Raw genomic sequence first — 12,170 nt, 5'->3', positions numbered from 1 at the left:
AGGCAAAAAGATAGGACACTGAAAGATGAACTCCCCAGGTCAGTAAGTGCCCAATATGCTACTGGAGATCAGTGGAGAAATAACTCCAGAAAGAATGATGGGATAGAGCAAAAGTAAAATTGATACCCAGCTGTGGATGTGAAAGGTGATAGAAAAAAAGTCCGATGCTGTAAAGAGCAATATTGCATAGGAACCTGGAATGTTAGGTCCATGAAACAAGGCAAATTGGAAGTGGTCAAACAGGAGATGGCAAGAGTGAACGTCGACATTCTAGGAATCAGTGAACTAAGATGGACTGGAATGGGTGAATTTAACTCAGATGAACATTATATCTACTACTGTGGGCAAGAATCCCTTAGAAGAAATGGAGTAGCCATCATGGTCAACAAAAGAGTCCAAAAAGCAGTACTTGGATGCAATCTCAAAAACAACAGAATGATCTCTGTTCATTTCCAAGGCAAACCATTCACTATCACAGTAATCCAAGACTATGCCCCGACCAGTAACCCAAAGAAGCTGAAGTTGGACGGTTCTATGAAGACCTACAAGATCTTCTAGAACGAACACCCCAAAAAGATGTCCTTTTCATTATAGGGGACTGGAATGTAAAAGTAGGAAGTCAAGAAACACCTGGAGTTAGAGGCAAATTTGGCCTTGGAGTACAGAATGAAGCAGGGCAAAGGCTAATAGAGTTTTGCCAAGAGAACACACTGGTAATAGCAAACATCCTCTTCCAACAACACAAGAGAAGACACTACACGTGGACATCACCAGATGGTCAACACTGAAATCAGATTGATTATATTCTTTGCAGCCAAAGATGGAGAAGCTCTATACAGTCAGCAAAAACAAGACTGGGAGCAGACTGTGGCTCGGATCACGAACTCCTTATTGCCAAATTCAGACTTAAATTGAAGAAAGTAGGGAAAACCACAAGTCCATTCAGGTATGACCTAGATGAAATCCCTTATGAATACACAGTAGAAGTGATAAATAGATTTAACGGACTAGATCTGATAGAGTGTCTGATGAACTATGGACAGAGGTTTTTGACATTGTACAGGAGATAGGGATCAAGACCATCCCCATGGAAAAGAAATGCAAAAAATGCAAAAAAGCAAAATGGCTGTCTGAGGAGGCCTTACAAATAGCTGGGAAGAGAAGAGAAGTGAAAAGCAAAGGAGAAAAGGAAAGATATTCCCATCTGAATGCAGAGTTCCAAAGAATAGCAAGGAGAGATAAGAAAGCCTTCCTTAGGGATCAATGCAAAAAAACAGAGGAAAACAACAGATTGGAAAAGACTAGAGATCTCTTCAAGAAAATTAGAGATGCCAAGGGAATATTTCATGCAAAGATGGACTCGATAAAGGAGAGAAATGGTATGGACCTAACAGAAGCAGAAGATATTAAGAAGAGGTGCCAAGAATACACAGAAGAACTGTACAAAGAAGATCTTCACAACCCAGATAATCACGATGGTGTGATCACTCACCTAGAGCCAGACACCCTGGAATGTGAAGTCAAGTGGGCCTTAGAAAGCATCACTACGAACAAAGCTAGTGGAGGTGATGGAATTCCAGTTGAGCTATTTCAAATCCTGAAAGATGATGCTGTGAAAGTGCTGTACTCAATATGCCAGCAAATTTGTACAACTCAGCAGTGGCCACAGTACTGGAAAAGGTCAGTTTTCATCCCAATCCCAAAGAAAAGCAATGCCAAAGAATGTTCAAACTACCACACAATTTCACTCATCTCACACGCTAGCAAGTAATGCTCAAGATTCTCCAAGCCAGGCTTCAGCAATACATGAACCGTGAGCTTCCAGATGTTCAAGCTGCTTTTAGAAAAGGCAGAAGAATCAGAGATCAAATTGTCAATATCTGCTGGATCATCAAAAAAGCAAAAGAGTTCCAGAAAAACATCTATTTCTGCTTTATTGATTATGCCAAAGCCTTTGACTGTGTGGATCACAATAAACTGTGGAAAATTCTAAAAGAGATGGGAATACCAGACCATCTGACCTGTCTCTTGAGAAACCTGTATGCAGGTCAGGAAACAACAGTTAGAACTGGACATGGAACAACAGACTGGTTCCAAACAGGAAAAGGAGTATGTCAAGGCTGTATATTGTCACCCTGCTTATTTAACTTATATGCAGAGTATATCATGAGAAATGCTGGGTTGGAAGAAACACAAGCTGGAGTCAAGATTGCCGGGAGAAATATCAATAACCTCAGATATGCAGATGACACCACCCTTATGGCAGAAAGTGAAGAAGAACTAAAGAGCCTCTTGATGAAAGTGAAAGAGGAGAGTGAAAAAGTTGGCTTAAGGCTCAACCTTCAGAAAACTAAGATCATGGCATCTGGTCCGATCACTTCATGGGAAATAGACGGGGGAACTGTGGAAACAGCGTCAGACTTTATTTTTTGGACTCCAAAATCACTGCTGATGGTGATTGCAGCCATGAAATTAAAAGACACTTACTCCTTGGAAGGAAGGTTATGGCCAACCTAGATAGCATATTTAAAAGCAGAGACATTACTTTGTCAACAAAGGTCCGTCTAGTCAAGGCTATGGTTTTTCCAGTGGTCATGTATGGGTGTAAGAGTTGGATGGTGAAGAAAGCTGAGCACCGCAGAATTGATGCTTTTGAACTGTGGTGTTGGAGAAGACTCTTGAGAGTCCCTTGGACTGCAAGGAGATCCAACCTGTCCATCCTAAAGGAAATCAGTCCTGGGTGTTTATTGGAAGGACTGATGTTGAAGCTGAAACTCCAATATTTTGGCCACCTCATACGAAGAGTTGACTCATTGGAAAAGACCCTAATGCTGGGAAGGAATGGGGGTAGGAGGAGAAGGGGACGACAGAGGATGAGATGGTTGGATGGCATCACTGACTCGATGGACATAGGTTTGGGTAGACTCCGGGAGTTGGTGATGAACAGGGAGGCCTGGCGTGCTGCCATTCATGGGGTCGCCAGGTGTCGGACACAACTGAGCAACTGAACTGAACTGAACTGAAGATGTCAGTATATCCCAAATGCACCTATAGATACAATGCAGCCTCAATCTGTATCCCAGAAAACTATTTTGTGCATATACTCAAACTGCCTGTAAATTCTATATGGAAAGCAAAAGACTTAATAAAGCCAAATAATATCAACGACTGTATCTAGCACTTAAAACTGTGGTTTCTAGTATCATTTTCTACTAAAAGAAGAGAAATGACTGATTCCTGGACAGAAACAGGAAATACATAAGAATGAGCTTATGGAGTCTTCAAAAGCAAAGTAAAACACACACAAATGTGCACAATCCCATTAAGAAAGGGCATTTCAAAGGTGCACAGGAACCAAGCAAAAGAGTTCCAACTGGTCAAAGCTAGAATAATCTGATCAACAAAGTATTAGTTTACATTCCAAAGTAAAAAATATCCATGAGTTCATGATGATATAAATAATTTAATAAATAAATAAATGGAGATTGGGAGATAAATCTCAGGCAGAATTTTTTTAAAAAAATATATGTAAATAATCCTCCCTTGAGGAAAGGGAGCATAACTTCCCATTTTTAAACATGGGTGTAGTGGCCTATTTCCAAAGAGTATAGCATGGAAAGAAAGAGAAAACAATAACTTTACAGTGTAGAATACCGTCAAATACAATCTCAGTCACATGATCAAGGTCAACATCAACATAAATCGGGCTAATAAGCATGTAATCTTGATATGATGTAATCGAAGTGGCATTTTACCTCTGTGGTCTTTCTCCCAAAAACACACAGGGGAAGTCTAATTATGAGAAAAACATCAGGAATGTTCCCAATTGAAGGACATGTTATAAAATGGCTGACACATACTCCATACAATTTTCTTTTTTAAGAAAATTATTTACTTTTAATTGGAGGATGATTGCTTTATAATACTGTATTGTTTCCACCATATATCAACATGAATCAGTCATAGATATGTGTATTTCAAGGAAAGTTTTTTCCTTTCTTTATGAAAAACAAAGAAAGTTTGAGATATTCCAGCCAAGTGGAACCTAGGAGACATAATAACTAAATGTAAGATCCTGAATAGGATTCAAGAACAGAAAAAGTAAATAAACAAAGAAATCTGAATTATGGATTTTATTTAAAAATTGTATTATCAATATCTGTTCATTAATTGTAACAAAGTTACCAAACTTATGTAAGATGATAATAATAGGTGAAACTAGGTGTGAGGTAGTTATATAGGACTTCTCTGTATTATTTTTTTTAATTTTTCTGAAACTAAGTATCCCAAATAGTCTGTTTAAAAATAGAAGTAAAAATGTTCTTATATTTCTTTTCATTTTAATTCTTAACCTCTTGAAAGTTTTATTATGCTTGTCTTTCTTTTGCATTTACTTTCAAAATACTCCTATACATTTGCTTTTCGTTTAAATCATGTCTTTAATTAGAATACAATACCCTTCTGTTTGTAGTTCTCAAGCTGTCAATGTAGACAATCTGTGGAAAAAGAAAAGCAACGTAAATATAATCTTTCTTCTAATATGTAACATTAGAGCTATACTAATATTTATAAACTATATGTGCAGTGGTTAATTAAGAATCACTAGAGGGAATTTGGAAGTAACTGTGAATTGTTATCACAGAAATCTGGTGGTTGTTTCTGAGACAGAGACATGATAAGAGGATAAAAATAATAAAAAGGCAAAATGGAGTTAAAACCCTTTAAATGGTGTTATTGAATTAGACTATAATGTGTAACTGTAAAAGTTAGTTTTCTTGCTTTCTCATTATAAAATTAATAAAAATACTTCTAGTCTGAATGATTAATATACACTTTGCAAAAAGTTTATTACCACATATGCTATTACATTTGTCAAAAAAGTCAATATGAGAATTTAATCTAATTGGTAAAACTAAGAGAACATAAAATAAGGTTTGAAACCAAACTATGTGTATAAAAGTACATGGTAAAAAGCTATACAAAATGTAAACAAAATGGAACATAATTTGATAATGATTGATGGATATACATACTTGAAAGCATACCATAGTTTGTCATGTTATTGCTGAAAAAAACTATTGCCTGGTATAAATAAAGTTAACATTTACTTCCAAGTGGCAACAAAATATGTGAAACAATAGTCATGCTTGGGAAATTATCAAAAGAATTGATAAAACTAAAATAAGGATCTTATCTATACATTCAATTAAGTCATTCTAGCCAATGTATGCACAAGACACAGTTTTTAGATTGAGAGACACCTAAAATAAAAGTTAAAGTTTATTGGTGACAATATAAAATACATAGTCTTTACATGTCCCTCAATTGAACATTAAAAAATAAAAATGACACACAAAAATTTACCGTCCACCTTTGAACAACTGACAATGATCAGTAAATATTCTTAAAAATGAATGGCCTCCTAAAGCAGTTGAATATTTAAGATTTAGTAAAACTCATAAACTTACTATAAAAACTGTTACTGGAAAACTCAAAATGGTAAAAATGTACTTTACTATGCTAGTGACGCTATTCAAAATATGCTTTTTTCCCATAAATGTCAAAACTTTGATATGAACTAGAAAATGAATAGTATGAAAAGGCAAAAAGATAGGACACTGAAAGATGAACACCCCAGGTCAGTAAGTGCCCAATATGCTACTGGAGATCAGTAGAGAAACAACCCCAAAAATAATGATAGGATGGAGCCAAAACAAAAACGATAACCAGGTGTGGATGTGACTGGTGATAGAAGAAAAGTCCGATGCTGTAAAGAGCAATATTGCATAGGAACCTGGAATGTTAGGTCCATGAAACAAGGCAAATTGGAAGTGGTCAAACAGGAGATGGCAAGAGTGAACATCGACATTCTAGGGATCAGTGAACTAAGATGGACTGGAAACGGTGAATTTAACTCAGATGAACATTATATCTACTACTGTGGGCAAGAATCCCTTAGAAGAAATGGAGTAGCCATCATGGTCAACAAAAGAGTCCGAAAAACAGTACTTGGATGCAATCTCAAAAAACGATAGAATGATCTCTGTTCGTTTCCAAGGCAAACCATTCACTATCACAGTAATCCAAGACTATGCCCCGACCAGTAACGTCAAAGAAGCTGAAGTTGAACGGTTCTATGAAGACCTACAAGATCTTCTAGAACGAACACCCCAAAAAGATGTCCTTTTCATTATAGGGGACTGGAATGTAAAAGTAGGAAGTCAAGAAACACCTGGAGTTAGAGGCAAATTTGGCCTTGGAGTACAGAATGAAGCAGGGCAAAGGCTAATAGAGTTTTGCCAAGAGAACACACTGGTAATAGCAAACATCCTCTTCCAACAAAACAAGAGAAGACTCTACACATGGACATCACCAGATGGTCAACACTGAAATCAGATTGATTATATTCTTTGCAGCCAAAGATGGAGAAGCTCTATACAGTCAGCAAAAACAAGACTGGGAGCAGACTGTGGCTCGGATCATGAACAGCTTATTGCCAAATTCAGACTTAAATTGAAGAAAGTAAGGAAAACCACTAGTCCATTCAGGTATGACCTAGACCAAATCCTTTATGAGTACACAGTAGAAGTGACAAATAGATTTAAGGGACTAGATCTGATAGACAGAGTGACTGATGAACTATGGACAGAGGTTCGTGACATTGTACAGGAGACAGGGATCAAGATAATCCCCATGGAAAAGAATTGCAAAAAAGCAAAATGGCTGTCTGAGGAGGCCTTACAAATAGCTGGGAAGAGAAGAGAAGCAAAAAGCAAAGGAGAAAAGGAAAGATATTCCCATCTGAATGCAGAGTTCCAAAGAATAGCAAGGAGAGACAAGAAAGCCTTCCTCAGGGATCAATGCAAAGAAATAGAGGAAAACAACAGATTGGGAAAGACTAAAGATCTCTTCAAGAAAATTAGAGATACCAAAGGAACATTTCATGCAAAGATAGGCTCGATAAAGGAGAGAAATGGTATGGACCTAACAGAAGCAGAAGATATTAAGAAGAGATGGCAAGAATACCCAGAAGAACTGTACAAAAAATATCTTCATGACCCAGATAATCATGATGGTGTGATCAGTCACCTAGAGCCAGACATCCTGGAATGTGAAGTCAAGTGGGCCCTAGAAAGCATCACTATGAACAAAGCTAGTGGAGGTGATGGAATTCCAGTTGAGCTAATTCAAATCCTGAAAGATGATGCTGTGAAAGTGCTGTACTCAATATGCCAGCAAATTTGTAAAACTCAGCAGTGGCTACAGGACTGGAAAAGGTCAGTTTTTGTTCCCATCCGAAAGAAAGGCAATGCTAAAGAATGCTCAAACTAGTGCACAATTGTACTCATCTCACACTCTAGTAAAGTAATGCTCAAGATTCTCCAAGCTAGGCTTCAGCAATGTGTGAACCGTGAACTTTCAGATGTTCAAGCTGCTTTTAGAAAAGGCAGAGGAACCAGAGATCAAATTGCCAATATCCACTGGATCATCGAAAAAGCAAGAGTTCCAGAAAAACATCTATTTCTGCTTTATTGACTATGCCAAAGCGTTTGACTGTGTGGATCACAATAAACTGTGGAAAATTCTGAAAGAGATGGGAATACCAGACCACCTGATCTGCCTCTTTAGAAACCTGTATGCAGGTCAGGAAGCAACAGTTAGAACTGGACATGGAACAACAGACTGGTTCCAAATAGGAAAAGGAGTACGTCAAGGCTGTATATTGTGATCCTGCTTATTTAACTTATATGCAGAGTACATCGTGAGAAACGCTGGGTTGGAAGAAACACAAGCTGGAATGAAGATTGCCGGGAGAAATATCAATAACCTCAGATATGCAGATGACACCACCCTTATGGCAGAAAGTGAAGAAGAACTAAATATCCTCTTGATGAAAGTGAAAGAGGAGAGTGAAAAAGTTGGCTTAAAGCTCAACGTTCAGAAAACTAAGATCGTGGCATATGGTCCCATCACTTCATGGGAAATAGATGGGGAAACAGTGGAAACAGTGTCAGACTTTATTTTTGGGGGGCTCCAAAATCACTGCTGATGGTGACTGCAGCCCTGAAATTAAAAGACGCTTACTCCTTGGAAGGAAGGTTATGGCCAACATAGATAGCATATTTAAAAGCAGAGACATTACTTTGCCAACAAAAGTCCGTCTAGTCAAGGCTGTGGTTTTTCCAGTGGTCATGTATGGATGTGAGAGTTGGACAGTGAAGAAAGCCTAATGCTGCAGAATTGATGCTTTTGTACTGTGGTGTTGGAGAAGACTCTTGAGAGTCCCTTGGACTGCAAGGAGATCCAACCTGTCCATCCTAAAGGAGATCAGTCCTGGGTGTTCATTGGAAGGTCTGATGTTGAAGCTGAAACTCCAATACTTTGGCCACCTCATGCGAAGAGTTGACTCTTTGGAACAGACCCTAATGCTGGGTAGGATTGCGGGCAGGAGGAGAAGGGGACGACAGAGGATGAGATAGTTGGATGGCATTACTGACTCGATGGACATAGATTTGGGTAGACTCCGGGAGTTGGTGATGGACAGAGAGGCCTGGTGTGCTGCAATTCATGGGGTCACAGATTTGGACACGACTGAGCGACTGAGCTGAACTTAACTGAACTGAACTGACTACATTCTAAAAAGCTAGGTATTTTCCAATTCTTGTCTCACAGAAGTGCAATAAACAGATGTGTGTTGGGACAACACAAAAAATTAAAGGTTTTATGGACTCTGAAGGAGAAGGTGAGAGTGGGACGTTCTGGGAGAATAGCATTGAAACATGTATATTATCATATGTGAAACAGAACACCATTCCATGTTCGATGCATGAGACAAGGGCTCAGGGCCGGGGCAATGGGATGACCCAGAGGGATGGGATGGGGAGGGAGGTGGGTGGGGGGTCCAGGAAGGGGAACACATGTAAACCCATGGCTGATTCATGTCAATGTATGGCAAAAACTATTACAATATTGTAAAGTAATTAGCCCCCAGCTAAAATAAATAAATTTATATAAAAAAAATTAAAGGTGTGGAATCAACTTAATCTTAATTTCATGTCTATTTAAAATCAAATGTGCAGCTCACTTCTTAACTGGTAAAACTGTACATCAAATTTCCCTCAACTGAAAAAATAAATTTTTCGCTAGAATAAAAAGAATAGTAACTGAATAAATTCCTTCCTTAAATATTTGAAGAGATGGGAGCCCTGCTGAAACAGAGTGCCAGCAAACCCTCTATGTGTAAGTGTTCATGAATTTCTGATGCATCTCTGGGATGAACTTCAAGTACTTATTTTGAACTAACCAGCTGAATGGAAATTCATCACTCTAGTGCTCAATTAACATTAATGCTACAAATCACTATATACATCAGATTTGAGAATACTAACTTTTGTGTAATCTTGGAAAATGTAGAGATTGTTTAACATCTCATCTGTAACACAGAGGTATCAGGTTCATGTCCTGTATATGTTAATGTTTTATTAATCAATGCAATTAATATTATAACATAACTTTCCCTTCCTATTGCATTTTAAAGAAAGTATTATTTAATTTCATTCAACAATGGCAACAATTTTCAGTCTATCTTATATAGAATATTGAGATATTGTGCCCAAAAATGGATTCTCCTGCCAGGTTAGTTTGGGAAATCAGAATACAATTACCCTTGGTTATATGTGCATATTTGCTGCAAGAAGTTCAGTAATATGATTTTCCTGAGTTTTCTAAGTATATCTGGATTGGAAACATTTGTGGAAGGAAAAAGATTATGTATCCTTACTTTAAAAAATGCTTATATGAGGAAAGCCTCAGTAACTACAATACAAACTTATTCTGTAATAACCCTAGTCCATCACTGTGCCTTCACAAAACAGACTCTTCTTCCTATTATAAATGCTTTTACACTTTAAAGGCTCAAATGGGTCATGGTAATCTTTTATGTATACTTTCAGGATTATAGCTAGACACTAGGCTATCGACCTTCAGAGTTGAAACAGTGCTTAATACAGTGTTAATATTTTGAACAACTGTCTCTCTCTTTAGTCACTAACTCACGTCTGACTCTCGCGACCCCACGGACCATAGCCTGCCATGCTCCTCTGTCCCTGGGATTCTCCAGACAAGGATACTGGAGTGGGTTGCCATTTCCTTCTCCAGGGGATCTTCCCAGGCCCAGGAATGAAACTCAGGTCTCCTGCGTTGCAGGCAGATTCTTTACCAACTGAGCTATGACATCATCCCAAAACCATCTTGAACATAGTTTGCACTAAAATAGCATTGATAATTTGGATATTGATGTTTCTGACCTAAGGCTGTTTTTACATTTGATGAAGAATGAGTTGAGGTACAATATGTGCTGTGTCTCTGTGTTTAATTCAATACCAAAATATATAAGACAGGAAAATCCAAATGGAATCTTAACCATAAGATATTTCCCAGGCAACGGACCTGTGTGTCCCTAGCCTAAGTTCCGAAATCTACATAGATCAGTGTAATTTTAAAAATACATTAGGAGAGGTGAGGTCAGCAAAATGGAGGGTTAGGAGGTTCCAACCGCCCCCCCCCCCCGAAAGCAACAAATAAACAGCTGCAATTCAACAAAAATATCTCAGGGGAAGCTCTGGACTACAGAAAAGCAGCAGCAAAAATTCCACGAAGATTAAAAACTGAGAATGGCCACATAGAAAATTACAGGGAACATTTTGCCTGCATCACCTTATCACCCCATCCTCCAGTCAAGAACAGCACAGTGCCAGGTGGGACTGCCTTAGGAGAATGATAGCCCACAGGAAACAGAGAGCAGGAGGATCCCTGGAAGCCTAGCCTTGTGGATACTTGCAGCCTTTGATAAAAATATCTCCTTCAATCTTCATTAGAGCTGACTCCAGCTGATGGGGCTGCCTAGAGCCACGTCCCCCCTCCCTCACCCCCACAATACCTGCTCCATAGGGATAGGGTGTTGCTATGATGAGACCTGCCTACAAGGGCCCCCAGTCAGTGCTGTGCCCTGATCCCCAAAATCAGGTCATCATAGCACCTCACCATACACAGACCAGAACTGTCAATACTCTGAGACCTGTTCACAGTTCCAGGTTATAGATTTGTCCCAGGATATCTGGGTAGCCTCTGTTGAGCTCTAGTACAGGTTCCCAAAACAAGACTTTGATGGATCATGATATGCTGCTGCTCTCCTGCTGCTATTCCCTGTGGCTCCAGTTGGGACTTTGATCCACCATCTCCAGGCTGTGTTGATACCACACCCTCTCCTCTGGGCCTAACCCACTGCTAAGTCGCTTCAGTCGTGTCCGACTCTGTGTGACCCCCCTCTGCAGCCCACCAGGCTCCGCCGTCCCTGGGATTCTCCAGGCAAGAATACTGGAGTGGGTTGCCAGTTCCTTCTCCAGTGCATGAAAGGGAAAAGTGAAAGTGAACTCAGTCGTGTCTGACTCTTAGTGACCCCATGGACTGTAGCCTACCAGGCCCCTCCGTCCATGGGATTTTCCAGGCAAGAGTACTGGAGTGGGGTGCCATTGCCTTCTCCGGCCTAACCCACTTGTCCTTGTCATTTCAGGAACCATGCTGCTGCTGCACTGACCCCTCAGCCAGAGTTACCATGGTGATCTCCAGAGACATAGATCCTTGATTCCACAGGACACCTACACACGGCCACGCCTTAGACAGCAGTACTACTTCTGTAGCAAGTCAACTTGTACCTCAGTATCCAGATGATATGTTAGCTCCGCATGTGCCTGATCTCAGGATTCTAGCTCTGCTGCTGCTCTGAGTGCCAGCATGCAAGACCAGATTCTAGGAGGGATCCCCTTAGCTACAACCACCTTCCCAAGGCAAAAAAAATAAAAAAAAAAGGACCCTAGTAGCCTTGTCTCTGGTGGTGGTGGTTTAGTTGCTAAGTCGTGTCCGACTCTTGTAACCCCATGAACTGTAGACTGCCAAGTCCCTCCGTCCATGGGATTCTCCAGGCAAAAATACTGGAGTGGGTTTCTATTTCCTTCTCCAAGCCTTGTTTTTAAGGATACTCATAACCCTAATCACAACTGTTACAAGGACCAATGAAGTCTTGGCTACAGAAGACCCCCCTCCCCACAAGTCATGTACCATAACTAATAGGACTACAGCTACAGAACTGCTGGGCCACCGTGACTTACAAA

The 12,170-nt window shown here is 39.6% G+C and overlaps 1 long non-coding RNA gene across 1 annotated transcript; it reads left to right on the top strand.

Annotated features, from left to right (window-relative positions):
• The first annotated feature begins 10,485 nt into the window (after positions 1-10,485).
• LOC145504742 (uncharacterized) lies at positions 10,486-11,873 on the top strand. Its single transcript, XR_014052465.1, has 2 exons — positions 10,486-10,757; positions 11,573-11,873. It is a non-coding gene; the product is annotated as an uncharacterized LOC145504742 (long non-coding RNA).
• The last annotated feature ends 297 nt before the right edge of the window (positions 11,874-12,170 follow it).

This window comes from Giraffa tippelskirchi, chromosome 5 (assembly GCF_054371585.1).
Source record: "Giraffa tippelskirchi isolate mGirTip1 chromosome 5, T2T-mGirTip1v1.2.pri, whole genome shotgun sequence".
NCBI classification, from domain to species: domain Eukaryota; kingdom Metazoa; phylum Chordata; class Mammalia; order Artiodactyla; family Giraffidae; genus Giraffa; species Giraffa tippelskirchi.
Note: the sequence above shows the minus strand (reverse complement) of the source record. Positions and strands in the feature narration are given on the sequence as shown.